Raw genomic sequence first — 13,883 nt, 5'->3', positions numbered from 1 at the left:
TCCCGTAAACTGGCTAAGGAGAAGATGAAGCAGACAAAGAGGGCGCCTGCAGGTGTAGGGATGAAAGAAGACATTGAGCTGGTTTGACAGCAGCAGGAGGGGTGTGTGTGTGTGTGTGTGTGTGTGTGCGTGTGTGTGTGTGTGTGTGTGTGTGTGCGTGTGTGTGTGTGTGTGTGTGTGTGTGTGTGTGTGTGTGTGTGTGTGTGTGTGTGTGTGTGTGTGTGTGTGTGTGAGAGAGAGAGAGAGAGAGAGAGAGAGAGTTCTTGGAAGTCATGTGTGAAATATATGTGAGCCTCTGGACAAACTGGATGGTGGCTATGCAGGATTATGAATCAGATAATAGAATTTGAGCCTCAGCTATGTAGACTTCAAAAGATGTGATAATAATCTGATGAAGGACAACTTTTAGGAGGTCTGCTTCTGAATCTGTGCAATGATTTTTTACCACGATGCATTGCAAAAGTGCTATTGTTCCTTTTCTGTGTTGTATTTTGTACGTTAATACGATTTTTACATGAATGAATAACACAACTCACTGCATATACAGTAGTTGTGTAATGGAAAAGACGAGTTTCATCAATTGTTGCATCCCAACAGTCCTCTAATGGTATGAAGAAAGGTGCTGTCGGTGTGCACTAAGAGACTAAAATCAAACATTTTGTCCTGCAAAAATCACAGATAGGAGAGGAATCCATCTTCATTGTGAGACATTGACTTGGCTGCATCATCCTGTGGGATATATTAGCTCCCCAAATGGAGTTGATTAATCAGTCCAATTGTGGTTTCTGCAAAGTACTGACTCACTGGGGCTGAATTTATATGCACATCACGTTTTTTTGCTGTTTGTTTTTCAGACAGAAAAATCATGCATTTCTTTTTCACTTCACATAATTTATCCCATCAAATCTCATTAAAAATACTTTGAAGCTTGTGGCTCCACCTATCAAACTGTGATCTGATCTAAGTGATATGAATATCTTTGCTGCGTTTCAGCTGGTGGAGTGTTGTTGTTTTGTGTCCCTCCCTTCTGTGGACGACACTGTTTGCACGAGGTCCGCTTCCAATCCAACGAGCCTCATCAAATTCACCCAGTTTTCACGTGAGAACTCAGATGCTGGGAAAAACTTCCCACGGAGAGAGAACCGGCACTTTGCAGCAAAGTGTGAAAGGCGCTGAAGCTTACACGGATTTGTGATCACATTAACCAACAGAGAAAGGGGCCCCATCAGTCATGAGGGGCGTCTCTGTGCTCTGCTGTCAGTGCAAACAGGACAAATGCTCTCTGTTGGATTTAATGCAGTGTCGAGGTTTGCACCTACAGAATAGGCTGAAGATCAGTTTTTAGCTTCTGATGTAGTCTAACTAAAAAAACGTCGACATTTCTAGCTCTGATGAACACACCATGACAACATAAGTTTCAGTTCAGTGATCGCCATTCCTCTCTTATAACCTTGATGTCTTTTAGCTGTGAAACACATGATTCAGCTGCTGTTTACTGGAAAAAGTTCAAATAATAACGTTATTATTTCTATTGATTGTTTGGGGCTCGGTGTTTCTTATACCTATTCACAATAAATGCCAAACTACAATAATTTATTCCCACGCCTAATTAGATATAAACAGATGACGGCTTTGGCTTTTCACTCAATTGCAACTCAACAAAATACTGACTGCATGCGAGTCATTGCTTAAGTAGCCAGTAACTATGGCAGCTATTAGCGACAGTATTAAAGCAACATTTTCAGCAACACTAATATTAAAAACTAAAATTAAAAAAATTGCGGAATTAGTTATTTGCATAATTAGTAGGCAGATTAAAAACAGTGTCATCTTTTCAAGTAAACGCTGGGGTGATTGTTTAAAGTGCTGCTTTTCAAACTTTCTGCTGTGCTGCAGTGATATTATTTGCATGTATGCAGGCAAGTGGACATTCAAATCCAACTCTACTTACTTATATTTCTAGACAGATCATAGTGAATTTGCGATATCCTCTGCCACCACAAGGAGCACTGTAGCTGTTTTACTACCCCACTTATTGTGTTAACGATGTAATGAAGACGTTTGTTTGCCTCTGTGGTTAGGAGGTTTGTTTAAAGAAAATACAAAGCTAGCCAGAAGCCCAATAAATGTCAACTAATAACTAAATACTGAAGTTCAAACATTGTAATAGAACTGGGTTCTGTTGATGTGAAACAGAATGACTGGCGTTTAGAAACGTCAAGTATATTTTAATGCAGAGGTATTTATAATCTTTTGTCTTTGAACAAAGTTTACTGGCTTTTTGTGGTTAGGAAAATGACATGTCTTAGTCATTTTCTGTGTTGCTGTGTGTTCATCATCATTGCAGCTTATGGCCAGGGCCAACCACCCAATAAATGCCCAAAAACATAATATAGGAAATAAAACATCCACACAAGTAGGAAAACAAGCTCTTTGAGCAACCAGATCCCAGGGGTTATGGTTAGGGTCACGTGACTGAGGTGAAACTTCACGACTTATCATATAAGCCCTTTATTTAAGGGCTTATATGATAATATACACTTAAGGTTATGTGCAGATGTCAGGTGGAGTTAGGGAAGCACACTTCACTTCTGTCTTGTCTTTATGTGCTGACAGGTGAATAAATATCAACACTGGGTTCCTAAAATGAAAAGGAAACATTGTTAAAGCAGGAATGAGGGAACCTTTCCACGTTTTTCAACCCGGGAGTTTGAAATATTGTTTTATCATGTTTTGTGTGTGGCAAGATCCAGTGAGTGAGAGAAAAAACTTTAAACGTGAAGAAAAATTGTGGCAACTTGTGTTTTTATTTAAAGATTTTCTGTAAATTTCTGAGATTAAAATGTTGTCGCTTCATGCTGCTGGAGATGTTGGGGCCTTCAGAGTTTAGACTCCTCAGTCAACACATATCTGGGGCATTAATGTGTTTGGGCTCCTCATTTCACTTTTGTTTATTCCTTTCCATGCTATATGTAAAACAAACTTAGTTGGAACAAACACTGTACAAGAAATATTTAAATAAATCAATCGTAATATAATAAAAGACAATCGTGTTGCAAGGTATTTTTTGTAGCAATGTCTAAAATTAATTCTGGAATAGGAAGAAGATAGTTGTCATTGGTGAAGTTTATAAATTAATCCCTATTAAAAGTGAGATGTCTTTAGATCATTAAGCAAATATAATAGCTTGAATATGTAGTTAGATCTGTAAATCATCAGTGAAAAAAAGTAAATGGAGATAACTGTATTTTGTGAACTCTGATCAAAGTTGAAACCTTAAAAACCAGCATGGGGCCAATAATAGAGCCCTGAGGCGCTCCACAACCGAGAGGGAACATTGCCAGAAAAGATTTAACTTGTAAACCTTTACTTTAAATGGACAAAAACCTTTACATTTGGACGTGTTTATTTAATAAAGTAATACGTTTTCACTCAGTTATGATATGGATTTCGCTGTGAGTGACAAAGTGTCCAAACAAGCTTTTAAAAAGTAAACTTTGGACTTCCTACTAAAAATAATATTTAGGAGAGGAAATATAAATAGATACTTCCTTCAATATTACTGTAGCTGCTTATATGATGAAGCTCCTCTGAACATTTTATGCGTACAATGAAACTAACATATATGTTCACAAAAAGCACAGAAAGCCTGTAGGTGAAGGTAGTGGGACAAAATTCAGTTTAGATCTAATCCATAATGCTACTGCTGCTCTTTTCTGTGCAGATTGTTTGTTTGTCATTGAATACCAGCCCTCCTTTATTTAGGAATTTCCCCCCTCGAAGTGGGCGCTGATCTTATCGAATAGTCGTAGAGGAAGGAGAAAACCTCTCATGCCCTTGTTAGTAAATGAAAGAATGCTAGGTATTAGCAGAGGGAGGGGGGGCTGCTGGTCAGCAGTGTTCAAAATTACCCAGAAGGCATAGCAATTGGGATAATCTGCATTGTCAAACTAACTCAACTAAATCTGCCCTCCACTTGAACCATGAAAGGTTTCTTGCTCCTCACTGAAATAGCAGAGCTGCACTGAAATATAACCCAGCAAGATAACTTCATCAACGCTTCACCAACAGATTTTCTCCCTATTGATTATTTCTTTTGTTAGAAGCAGATAACCAGAATGGTGTTCCTTATAACCAGCTGTGAGGGAAATCATAAGAGACTCTGTGAATTGTAAACTTTGTGTTTTGGCTTTCTGTATCAGGCTCGCTGCTAAAGGCGCATCCCGATGTTTCAAACCCCTCGGCGATAACATTCGTTTCTGGCTGCCTGCTGTCGAATGCCTGCCGGCTCTGTTCATGTCAGGGTGGAGCGCTTTTCCAGGTGCTGAGCTCGGGGTTAAGATCATTTGTGGACTTGTCAGAGTTGGACCTAAAGTGGAAATAAGACTTACATAATTGTCTTTCCCCTCAGGACCCGCATTCTCACTTTTATGGCATAATGTTATCTGTTCTTAGAAAACCACCAACCATCACAGAGCTCAGAAACAATGAGGTTTGTGTTATATGATTTGATTTATAACAGTCTTTAAGTCAGTGAACGTTCTTGTAATTTATTGGTTAAAATGATACATAGCTATAAAATATCTGACTAACTCTGATCTACAGTGAGTGGATGTTTAGTTTTCAACTAAGAAATACGATTTATTTAAAGGTCTGGAATATGACATAACAGCACAGGGTAAGAATTTTCCACCTTTGCCTAAATACTTTAGCTCTGACAGATCTGCCTTATGTACTGCAGCTCAGATAAAGGCCATTTCTCACATAACGTAGACTGAGGACATTTAACTCTTCATATGACGTCATCCAGCTATTTTGACAAGTGCGCTGAGAAATGTGGGTAAAATGAACCGCAACAAATCGAACTTGAATGTTGAGTTAAAGTGTGTCTGGCTGGATGAGTTATGCTGTGTGTACTGTGGAGCTTTACTGATGTTTGGGTTGACAGGAAGAAAGTTTTCATGTTGAAGGCAATTAGTCACATCAGCAGTTTGCATAGCATCCCCATAATACACATCAGTCTGGTGGACTGAAAGGCTTTTCCACTCCTTTGGTGAAAGTGCTGACATGCGGTTTGTCTTTTTACACTCTCAAAGACCAAACTGAAAGGAATAATTTATGTTAAATTGATGGACACCTGCCGGTTGTGTTTAAAGGCAACACCTCAAACACATCATGGAAAATCTAACAAAATCAGCCAAGATATTAGGAAGAAAATTGTTTACCTCCACAGGTCTGGTTCATCCTTGGGTACAATCTCTAGATTCCTGAGGGTTGAACATGCATCAGTTTAAATATGTAAGCATAAACACCATGGGCATGTCCAACCATCATGCCGTATCCCAGAGATGGATGTGTTTTTTGCGTCTGAACAAAACACTCAAAACCTTGTGGAAATGCTGGCAAAGCTGGTAAGAGACTTTTATTATCCACGTCGAAACAGGACCATAAATATCAACAAGAAAAGGAAGACCCCTCAGAGGAAAAGCTATCACTCCAAAGCAACTTAGATATCAAGATTTGAACAGTTTTTCACTCTGAGACAAAGAGTTGAATTTTTGGATTCCTAAAATTGATCTTGATTTTAGGAAGCAGTTGATCTTAAAGATCTTTGTGGTAACTTGCCGTTCTCTGAACATCATCTCAACTATAACTTTTGGGGGTGAATGCCATTACAAAATAGACGGCCTATTGAAACAGCCTATGTTGGGCAGGAATTAAAAGATAGAATATCTTGGATGGACGATGGCTGCATACCACCAAATTATTTACAAAGTAGCTTAAGAACAGTGAAGTCAATTTCAATCCATAGAAAATCTATTTTCAAGCAACTGTTGTGAGAAGCTTGTGGAAAGATCCCCTCAACATTTAACTAAAGTCACAAATTCTACCGAGGAAATGTATATAAACTTTTAACTGAAAATGAACCAGTAGAAAGTAGCAAAGTGGAACGAAATCAATAAAGATTCACAGTTTTCAAAACTTTTGTGAAAATTTTTTTTTCTAAAATTTGTCGCATGCATTTGTATTCAGCCACTTTTACCCAGATACTGCTATAAAATTCAACAGATTGCTTTTAAACATCTCAAAAGTAAATAGTTTATCTGTATTTGTTTCAGTTCAGCAGTAGCATACTCTATCATTTGGCAGATGGCATATTGAAATGTTCAAAGGGAGGCATTTTAGGTGACAACAAGGTGAGTGTGTTTGCTTTTAGCTTGTAGATGTTTGATTTGTTGTGACTCCCTGAAATGTCTTCGTTTTAAATATAAGACATGGCTGCTGGTTACTCCTCCCTCTGTACCAAAAAAGGCCCCAGAGAATCCCCAGAACATGTAGACGCTACAAAGTGCAGGGAAGGAGTTAAATCGGGTCCAACCTTGAAGTTTATCGGACTTGGGAGATCCAGTTGTATGCAACGGATTATCTGAATAGCTGTACAGGATCTTGCATTTGTGAATAATTAGCTTTTGTTTTGCACCAGCATGCATTCAATCAGAGCCCTGGCACTGCGTAAATAATTTATTTAATTACGTACAAGGTTCTGTCCCGGTGCCTATGACTGTGCAATCGCATGTGTTTCACATGCATGTCTGTGCTAGACAGCTAGATGTGGATTCAATTACATGTGTTTTGCTGTTATTTGGATTCACTCCATACTTTCCATTTAGTCCCCCATAAGGCAAAACTGTGGTAAGTAACTGGATCCAATTAGCCTTGACCTTTAAATCAGTATCTTCTGTGGAGTTGCACTTTATTGTCATATTCAGTTTTTAGAGAACTTTTAAAGTTCTGACATCTGCTCCAATTTTAACTAGATGCTCAAAAAAAAAATGTCAGTGTGACATTACAAAGACTCGAAGCTCGTGATGGGGCAAATCCAGAGTAAGATGCTCCTGTCTTTAGCCTCTTTGTTTCTCTTTGTGGAGGGATCCACAGCACCACTCACTGACTCAAATGAAGAATGTTTTTTTGTGTGCAAATGGCTGTAAAACTGACAATTTTAGGATGGGGGTTTTCTGAGTGGCTCTTCAGCTCGTTTTGCTAGATGTGGATATTGGCGTCTTCAGAGAATCTTGCACTTTTCTTCTGGGAGTGATGGCTGAATGTGAAACCTACAGAAAGTGTGGAGATTGGGTCAAAGGAGGTGTAATGCCTGTGGAGATTCAGAATCCTCAATCAGATATTTTTGGCTCATTTATTTTGATTTCCCCATGAAGTCACACAAGCAAGCTGTGTGTTTGAGGTGTTGCAATAAAATAAATCTGCAGGAAGGGCTTCGGTTTAACTGACCGAACTGTGAATCAACTTATCAGACTCTCACAAAATTTTAACATCATCATCAAAGATCTATGGGTCCATACAAAAAAAATAATTATGCTGGCATGTAACAAATACAGATAACATTGGTAATCCTAACAAACCTAAACAGGGAAATGTTAATCCTCAGTATGTACGGTGTATGAAAATACCAGTGTGCAGTGTGACTGTACGGCTTAGTTAGGTGTGTGAAGGAGTGCAATATATGTAGCTCACTGCACTGTGGATGAATCGCTTTAAAATGAATGTTAAATATAACTTGTGATTCATTGATTTAGATTTCTCACGATGTTGCTCATGTGTCTGAATCGCATCTGCTTTCTTCCACACATTGTGATGAACAATAACCTGAGAGGATTACTGTGAACGGTCCAAACGCTCCAAATTGATTGACTTCAGAGTCTTCTCTCCAGCCATGCACTCAGCAAGCTAAGGATGCAGCTGATGATGGACCTGGCAGCTTTCCAGCCCTTTCCTCATCGCCGTGCAGCAAGAAAGCTTTCTCAGGAACGCCGTATCTTTTCAATCAAGTGAACAAAAATAAACAAAGAGATCTGATTTTCCAAACCCCGGGTCATTCTGAAGTTCTCTGTCTCGTCTCTGAGGAGTAAACAGGTTTTTATGTAAGTTTTGCTGAGTTGTGGTACGCACTCCAGCATTTTTGTCAGATCTTGGCAGTGTCACCAAAAACTAGAGCTGTGATGGTGCATGGAGAGGAGGGAGGCCTTAGTATGGAACCAGATAAAGAAAACAGAAAGAATAAAGAACTAGAAACAGAAGTGCTGAGAGGAATATACTTAAGTATCTAGTAAGTAAATATCTTTTTCAAATTCTTATGATGAAATTTTAGTTTTGTATATTTGTTCTACCTATTGCCACAGCCTCTCTACAACCTGCGCTCTTATTTTCTAGTTTTAGATAAAATACTTAAAAACATGCACTACATTCTTAGCATTCTCGTCCCTGCATAAAATTGGATAAAATAAGTTTAATATGATTTATTTTAAATTTCTGGTTCAAGAGCTGCTTGATTATGGTGCAAATCATAATCAGGATTGATTTCGGTTATTACTCAAATTACTGTTATGTGTTACATTCACTTACTGAGTGGAAAATGCAGAAAACATCTCAAAAACACAAAATCGTACCAAGTATTTTTGATCTTAGTTTCTCGTGCAAATATCTTAGTGCACCTGAAATCAGACAAAATTAATTTACAAGTGAGCTTTCAGCATAATATTGGTTTAAGTGATGTTTTAAGTGAATATATGCCAATTGCATAAAAAGCTATTCTGTTTGTCATCATTTGGATGAATTATAACTGCGCTCGAAGTTGACGGGGGTCCAGGAGGGGCAGCACGACAAAAATGCTCGTTAATCAAAACCGATTCAGTTATTGCAATATTTAAAATTAATATCTACTCTTACAGTTTTGCTACAGTCATGGAGCTCGTGTAAATTTCATTAAATGGTTTTGATCAGAATCCTCCTAGCTGAGGCCACCACTTCTGTCTGCATAGTTCGCAAAGGTACATAATTATTGCACCACACTGAGAATTTGAGAATCTGTAAATGTCAGCGCCTGCAAAATTGCTTGGAGTCTGCAGATGAGAAATTCCTCACTACATTTCCCACAATGCACCGAGGAACACCAGTCTCCACAGACTATCACGTTGTTTTCATTTTAATCACATACAACCAATCAAAAGTATTTGCTGAACAATAACAAAGCAAAGAGAGAGTGTGACATAAAATAATCTCTACTTGAAGTTAAGTGTCAGGTCTCCTGGTATGAAATGTGTTTGCTCTGCTGAATATCTGAGAGGCATCATATATTTTCTTCTGCTTTTGAACGTCAATGCTGAGCATCGCACTTCAGTGCCACTCTGCAGAACGTTGAAGCTTCTGTTGATCCTCAGAGCTGTGAGGAATTTCAGCTGAGCGCTTCTGTCTAGCCAAACGCCTCAGCTCTCCTTCTTTTCTCCTCATTCCAGTCCCTCTCAGTCGACACCCCCAATCTGTCCTCTTTGCCCTCTCAGGCCATCAGAAACCTGACAGCCACGTCAGCTCAGAGGCTGAACCACAAAGGCAGAGGTACTTAGACTCCTGAAGGGTGATTATGTGGTAAAACCATCAGCAGTCCCATCTGAAAGGAGCATTCTTACTCCTTAATTGCTTGCAAAGGGGCAGGGGGGGAGGGGGTGGTTCATTATTGGCAATGATATTAGATAGTTCATTGAGTAAACAGCGAGCTGAAAGCAGCCAACCAGTTCCTTTGAGACCTATGTTTACTTGAAAGGGCCAGTTTCAGGGGCCAGCCTCTGTGTTTTAAGCCCAGCTTATCTGATAGGCGTTTCTATAGTAGGTAACTGAAGCAAAGTACTGAAGGAGGGTTAGCAATCAGCTAAGTGTTGCATCAGAATAAATGAGACCACTACATTAACATCATCCATGACTGTACAAAATAACAAGAAGTCAGATTCTAGCAAATCATTTGAATAAAGATACAAATGCATTGGTGACCAAACACTTCAGATTCCAGTCAGACTGAGGATCTGAGAAGCTGCAGGAACAAGCACCATACTGCAGCCTACATAAAGATCCTGAACCTCTCACTGCTTTGTCAGAACTATTGTGGCTACACAAATAAATTAGAACATGAAGGCTAATTCATGCATACAGTGCTTTTAAAATGAATGATTTGGCTACTAACAAAATGCATCTTTTCTAATCTCTGAAGGTGATGACTACCTGCTAAGTCTGTTGCAATAATCAACTAATCACATGATAAATTTAAACGAGCTTGAGGTTATCCATTCTGATGATTAATAATTTATGAAGAGCAATTTTGTTCAGAGACTTCATAATCAATTGTATTTAAGACTTTCCTTCAGTGTTTTATAATTCCTTTTCATTTATTGTTTTAGGTTGTTATTGTGTTTTATGTGGGATATTTAAAATGTCTTCCAGTGTTGAGTGTTCTGTACCAAATTAGAGTTTATAAATCTTTGGCAGGGCGAACTCGCGTCATTATGCCATTATCAATATATTACTTGAAAATGGTCTCAAAGCGACAATTATCGTCAATTTTGGAACAATTTACTATCCAGTAAAACATGTTATTATAGTTGTACACGTGTTATTTTCTCATTGTTATCTTTATATTAGTCGATAATGGTTTCAAAACGGCAACATTATTGTTTATCGCAATAATTTCTGGGTCACTTTATCGTCCAGGAAAATTTGTTATTGCCTACATCTCTACATCAGGGACATATAAACGGACATCTCTGAGGAGACGTGAGCGGGATCGGTGGGGTGTGTAGGTGAGGGCCCTGCACTCATGTGTTGTCCAGATGGCGCTCATAAATTCAGAGGAGAGAGGAAGCCTAACCCCGAAAGCTGCAGGCGACAGAATAATGAGGCTGTTGCTTACTGTAAACTTCAAAAACGGCAACGTGTGGACACAGCATGAGGCAGACATAGGTATGACTGAAGGAAATAAGGGATTTTAAGTAAGTAAGCCAGATTGTTGCAGATCTCGCATGTGCACAACTACATAACAGTGAATCTTTCTCTGCTTTGCATGGAGGGTTGCATACACATTTTGGGTTTCCTGTCCATGGACAGATGGACAAAATCCCAGAGTGGATTTGAAATCAGCTGCAGAGACTTTGGTAGATTTTGGTTGCCTGAGGGAAGAAGAAGTGGAAGAGGGGAGGCACTTGTCGGCTACTGCTTTAAGAAGAAGGACCTGGAGAAGAAACAGGAGTCCTTGGGAAAACATTCACATTTTGTCAAATTGCAAATACAAACTCCAGCAAATGTTGCTGAGATTTTACGTGACAGACTAACATAAAGTAGTACATCAGGTTGTGAGTAGAACATGAGAAATAAAATGTATGAAAAACTGTTTAGCAGGCTTTTGATAATCAAAAGTTGAGAACATTTGCCAAAAGCAAAAATTGAAATTGTAAACAAAAGGACTCTGTACTGAGTACCTCCAATGTTTTTGTTGTTTACTTGAATATTTGTTTAGAAATGCTTGATGCAATTTTTCCATTAGGCTGGCTGGAGCTTAACATAGTGAGGATGAGGGGCATCTCTCCTGCCAATGTTTCTCAAAATGTTTTCAATGGGATTTAGATTAAGTCAACATGCTGGACGGTCCAAAAGAAGAGTGTTATTCTCCTAATTACAAAAGCATTCAAGACTTTTATTTTGCAAAAGTTGAAAACTTTTCCTTCCACTTAACAGTTATGCACTACTTTGTTTTGGTGTGTTAGATAAAATCCAATAAAATACTTTGATATTTATGGCTCTCAAGTGACAAAATTTGGAAATTTCAAGGGGCATGAATTGCAAGCATCATTTAGACTCACACATCCATAAATAATAGAGCAGACAGAGGTGTAAAGGCAGTAATGGAAAATCACACAGTGTACTAACGCCGTGTTACCCAGAGCAGCTCATAGGAGGAATATATGGAAGAAGTATGAAATGTCACAGCAGAGAAGTGGAGAAATTACTAAATTAGATTTGAGTCACGGGTATGAATTAAAAACAACAAACATTGCATCAACAAAATTGTCTTGTTAATTGAAATAAACCATTTCAGCAGACATGGTTGCCTTGGTCTTAATGTCATCTGGATGTAGGGAGAACAAGTCCTGCCAAAGAGAGCCTGTGAAAGCGATGATGTAATGATGATTCCAAAGTCTGAGTCACAACTGAGACGCAGAGGGTGTTTTAATAAACCCTGCTGCACATATACGCATTGTACTACAGTATGCATTGTGCTTTGTTTGCCTTTAGAAAAGTTACAGTGTTTGATAATCCACACCAGGGGTTTCCAGAAGCACAGTTATTTCAGATGCCTATTTTAGAAACGTGCAAAAAAAAAAGTGCCTGCACATTTTCTCATTATTAGAAAGTCAGGTGTTTCAGAACGGACCTGCTCTGTGATTGAAAAAAAAGCCAGTAATCAAAGGTAGTTTCTTCCAGCTACTGTGATGTTATCCCCCCAGTTTGACTCTGGATTTACATGCTTATTGAGAACTTTGAACCAGCAGTGCTGCAGCACATAAATAACAGGTCACACTGCTGAAAAAGAGCATTCCCAGGATGCAAAAATTATCATCTTCATTCTTTGCCACATATTTGCAAACACATACCCAGACACATAGAATTAGACCGCTTGACCCTGTGGTTTATGGCCTGCAGATGTTTATTTTGGCCTGTGACGTTTTTACATGTTTCACTGAATATGATTGAAATACCACATGCAACAAAAAATCAGTTTTGGGGCAACGAGCTGGAAAAATGATGTTCTGTGTGATGATATTCTTGTGTGTAAAAGGGTATTTGATCTGTTATGAACAATAAATCTCCCCTAGATTTGCATGCAAAGGGTTAGGCCAGCACAAAAAGAGTCAGCGAGGTAATATTTATTGAATACAAAGACATATCTTTGGGATCACACCTCTCAGAACAACTGACAGCAAACCACCCAAAATGATCGGAGGATTTACCCCAAACAACAGCTATTATTAAGAAACTACCCCGCCCAAATCACCACACAATAACCTTTCTCCTAGAATCTGGTCAGCTCTTGCCTCTCTAGCTGCAGGTGCAAGGTCTGTTTTCCTGAGCTGATGCAGAAAATAACCCACTAGTTGGAGGAACTAACTTCCCACTTGGATTCACCGACATCCCTGTTCTCACACTGTTCTTTAGCAAATAGCTGTTTATGATAAAAACACTTGACTAATATTTGCTTAAAGGGTTAGATGTCAAAGTTAAAACCTGAATCTGCCTACAAATATTCATTCACAACAGATCCTATAATTCTCACACATAAACCAAGTGGCAAATCTGAGCAGAGGGGTGTTGGCGTTTTGTTGTGTCATTGTGTTTGTTTATCTGTCTGTCGAACCTAAAAATGGCTGCACAGCTAGGAATATTACAGCTGGAAGTGGAAAAGTCCAAAAACACCCAAATGTGTGGTTGTGTTCGCACAGCTGAGCTCTGGATTTTTCCTAGTATCCTGTTGACAGTTTTCTTTAAATTACTTTTTAATTTTAACTTGCAGTAGAGCTCTTTTTAATGATTCCTAAAAACCTTAGACTGATAAAATACAATAGATGGGCTTGTTTATGAATTTAATTTCTGTCTTACATAAATGTATCACCTTTAGACTCACCCGCATCCTTGTGTACAGTGGGCCTAGTGTCTTCTTTGAATCAACAGTGTTAACCAAAGTGGAAATCTTTGAAAAGAAACGGAGTCACAAACCACAGTGCTGTCAAACCAGCAGAAGCTCCAATGTTTACTTCATTTCTCCTCCAACACAAGTGCATCTGTGTAAGTTGGTGCTTTGGCTTGAGCAGCTTTTGTGCAAAGTGGTAATGCATTAGTTCTGCCGCGGCAAATTTAGTGTTTTATTAAGACTGTGTTGGAGTTCTGCAATGACTGTCTTTATCAATGGTTGCAAAATAAGCAGTCACTCTGGAAGGGGGCATTAGAGCCTGCAGTGTCATTATTTCTAACCAGAGCACCAGAGA

The 13,883-nt window shown here is 38.8% G+C and overlaps 1 protein-coding gene across 1 annotated transcript in view; it reads left to right on the top strand.

Annotated features, from left to right (window-relative positions):
* LOC102236983 (procollagen galactosyltransferase 2-like) overlaps nucleotides 1-13,883 on the top strand; it is a 28,972-nt gene that overhangs the window by 3,793 nt on the left and 11,296 nt on the right. The window lies entirely within an intron of this gene.

The sequence above is a fragment of the Xiphophorus maculatus genome, chromosome 9 (genome assembly GCF_002775205.1).
Source record: "Xiphophorus maculatus strain JP 163 A chromosome 9, X_maculatus-5.0-male, whole genome shotgun sequence".
Taxonomy (NCBI): Eukaryota; Metazoa; Chordata; class Actinopteri; order Cyprinodontiformes; family Poeciliidae; genus Xiphophorus; species Xiphophorus maculatus.
Note: the sequence above shows the minus strand (reverse complement) of the source record. Positions and strands in the feature narration are given on the sequence as shown.